Source organism: Sus scrofa, chromosome 8 (genome assembly GCF_000003025.6).
Source record: "Sus scrofa isolate TJ Tabasco breed Duroc chromosome 8, Sscrofa11.1, whole genome shotgun sequence".
Taxonomy (NCBI): domain Eukaryota; kingdom Metazoa; phylum Chordata; class Mammalia; order Artiodactyla; family Suidae; genus Sus; species Sus scrofa.
The window spans coordinates 5,462,386-5,466,138 of NC_010450.4; positions in this window are offsets into that span (position 1 = coordinate 5,462,386).

Consider the following 3,753-nt stretch of genomic DNA (forward strand, 5'->3'; position numbering starts at 1 on the left):
GACAACGGTAAGACATTGATGAAAGAAACTGAGGAAGATGCAGCTAAACGGAAAGCTATCCCATTTTCATGGATGGAAGAATTAATATAAAAATACAGTTAACATAAATAACTGTTAACATAAAACTATTGTCCACTACCCAAAGCAATCTGCCGATTCCATACAATCCCTTTCAAAATTCCACTGGCACTTTTCACAGAAACAGGGGAAAAGAACCCTAAAATTCTCATAGAATCTTAAGATGCCAAAAGAGCCAAAACAATCTTGAGAAAGCATGAAGTTGAAAGCATCACACATCCTGATTTCATATCATACTAAAAGCTACAGGCAAAACGACACGGTCCTGGCACAGGCACCAGAACACAGAGGACAAGGGAAGAGGACGAGAGCCCAGACACAAACCGACGCACGTACGAAAACGAGCTGCCTTGGGTACCCGGAACACACCGCTGGGAAAGGACCGTCTCTTCAGTGAACGGTGCTGGAGGAATCGGTGTGCACACACACAAGAATGAAACCAGACCCCTGTCTTACGCTGCTCACAGAAACAAACTCCCACTGGATCAAAGCCTTATTGTAAGACCTGCGACCATCCAACCACGAGAAGAAAACACAGGGAAAAAGCTCCCGCGCAGGGGTCTCAGCAATGATCTTTTTGCACATGACACCTATAGCCCAGGCCACACGAGCGAAAGCGAACAAGTGGGACAACCAAACTTCAGCTTCCGCGCAGCAGAGAAAACCATCAGCGACATAAAAGGGCAAACGACAACGTAGGAGAAAATAGTTGCAAACCATGCATGGGATTAAGGGGCTGATAGCCACAGCGGATAAGAACCTTTTATAATTCATTGCAAATAATCCCAAATGATCTGATTTTAAAACGGGCATTGGGAGTTTGTCCCAAATTTCACTCTGACTCCACTCAGCAGCCGGAAGAATCTGCTGCAAGACAGCGATTAGATCATATCCTTCCCTGGTTGAAAAAGTTTCCCCGGCTTTCTCCTTTGAAAGAACTTTGAAATTCTCACCTTGGGGCAGAGCTTCCGTGCCTGCCCGCTCGCGTCTCTCACAAGTGTCCTATCTTAATAAATCTATTTGTTGCCTATCACTTTGTCTCTCACTGAATTCCTTCTGTGCATAAAGAACCGGAACCTCAGTGAGTCCAGACACCGGAACCAAACCCCCAACACATGGAAGATGTTAATGAAGCCTTCTTCATTCTGGAAAGAAGACCACAGACCACGGCACCCCAGCTTGGAAAACAATGCAAGCTCGCCTCTCCCCTGATCCTTATCTGCAGCTCTATTTTTCACGCCCAAAACGATAAAACCATCTCCCCATCTCTCCTAAGGAGAGCACAGTCTTTAAGGCATTAATCTGCTGTGACCCGCCTTTGCCTGGCAAAGCAATAAAGCTAATTTTTTTTCTTTGCTCAAAAAGAAAAGAAAAAGAAAAGAAAAGAAAAAAAGAAAGAGGAGAAAAAAAAGAAATTCTCGCTTTGGTCCTCAAAGCTCTTATTTACCATCAGTCTCTGCCACAGCCTCCTGTGACACTACAGTATGTGATTGCAGGTTCATTTGTTTGTTTGCTTGCTTATTCCTTGTCCCTCCCGCTAAACTGTCAGCTCCAGGAAGGCAGGGACTGTGCGGTTTTGTTTCATTCCATCCCCCGCACCTAACGCCACGCCTGACACCTAGTGGGTGATCGGTAACTGTATTTTGGTTGCCCAGGGAGACCAGATCCTGCTCCCTGGGAAGACCAAGAAAAGTCGACAGCTAAGATCTGGCAAGTCCAAGTGGTCCTTGCCCGTTCTTTCTTCATAAAGCATAGCTGCTTACACATGTGTACACTCATAGCCTCAGGGACCTGCTTCCTGTGTTTTCAGGAACTGTCAATTTTATCCAGTACGGTCAACTTCAAAATCTCAGGAAGTCTTTCTCTCTCTCTCCCCACACACACACACACACACACACCCAGGCACACACCCAGGCGCACACACACAGACCCCCCTCTTTTTTTTTTTTTTGTCTTTTGCCATTTCTTGGGTCGCTCCCACGGCATATGGAGGTTCCCAGGCTAGGGGTCCAATCAGAATGTAGCCACCGGCCTACACCACAGCCACAGCAACATGGGATCCGAGCCACGTCTGCAACCTACACCACAGCTCACGGCAATGCCAGATCCTTAACCCACTGAGCAAGGCCAGGGATCGAACCTGCAACCTCATGGTTCCTAGTTGGATTTGTTAACCACTGAGCCATGACGGGAACTCCCAGACCCACCTCTTGAGGGCATTCATTCCACAGGGTTCTGACGGAGCTCGTCCATAAAACATGACTGGTCTCATGCCAGCAGCAGAGACCTGAACAAAACCCTCATCTTCCCTTCCCGAGTCGTCTAGGAAGCTTAGTCATCAGTCTCGGCTGTCCTGGCGTTTGGAGCACTCTGCTGACCTTAGCAGTGCCCCCTGACCCTCGGGAGTGATCTAAACGGAGCCTTAGGAGGCAAAAATCCTCCTAGCGTAAGCCTCGTTGATTTGCAAAAGTGCTAATAAAAGTGAAATCACCTCCTGCGTTTGCAGAATGTCCAGGACAATGCACAGCCAGGTCAAGCACTCACAGGAGAGGGTAAGGAACTGCCCTGAAACCAATTAAGTTGAAGGAGAAGAAAGAATAGCAACATAGAGCATAAATGTGCAGAAAACAGCCAAGTCAGCAGCCATAGCACAGGTTTACATTCCTTTGCAGTAAAAGTATTCAGGGAATTATTTGGCCATTGGACATGTATCTCTAAAACATTTGCAATCGTGTTTCTATTTATTTTTCAAGACTTTTCTGGACAAGAAAACTTGCTTGCGTTAATCACTTTTTAATTCACTTCACCTTTTTTTTCTTTTTCCTTTTTGGCCGCACTGCAGCATACAGAGTTTCCGGGCCAGCAATCAGACCCGAGCTATAGTTGTGACCTATGCCACAGCTGCTGCAACACTGGATCCTTTAGCCCACTGTGGCAGTTTGCCAGGCCGGGGATCAAACCTGCATCCTGGTGCTGCAGAGACTCCGCCGCCAATCCCATTGTGCCACAGCGGGAACTCCTAACTCACTTCGATGATCCCAAGTCTCCCGCATCGACCCAGCTGACGATGCTATGAAATTAGAAGATGTTCCTTACTTAGAACATGGGCTCAGATCACTGGCACTGGCACTGCAACGGGTGCCCTTCTTTTACTCCAGAACCTAGAGGTCTATGGACTTTCTGAGCTTGCCCATCGTTCAGCTCAAGAGGGAAAGGGTCTGGACTCGAGCCCTAACATTGTCTACTGATGCTCCGAGATGCTCTTAGCTTATTGAGGATGATACCGTCCTAAATATGTGGAGAACTTTGCAATTTACAAAACATTTTCACATCTATTTCTCCCTTTGTTAACTTTAGTTCTTATGCCAACGTTGAAGGATGGGTGGAGTAGGAGAGTTTTCCTCCATGTATAGATTTGAAAGCAAATCTTTGGTTAACCATCCTTTGTACCTATAAAGATGCCTGCATATTCAGAATATGACGGTATCAAGTGTTGTGAGGACACGAGGTGGTAGGGATACTTGGAAAAAATGAACTGGTGTTACCTAGCAAATCTGAAGACGTCTATACCCTATCACCCAGTAATTTCAATTTTAGAATACACCCTCTAGAAATTCTTGTACAAGTGCCCCAAAATATGTCTAAGGATGTTCACGGCAGAACGTTTACAATAGC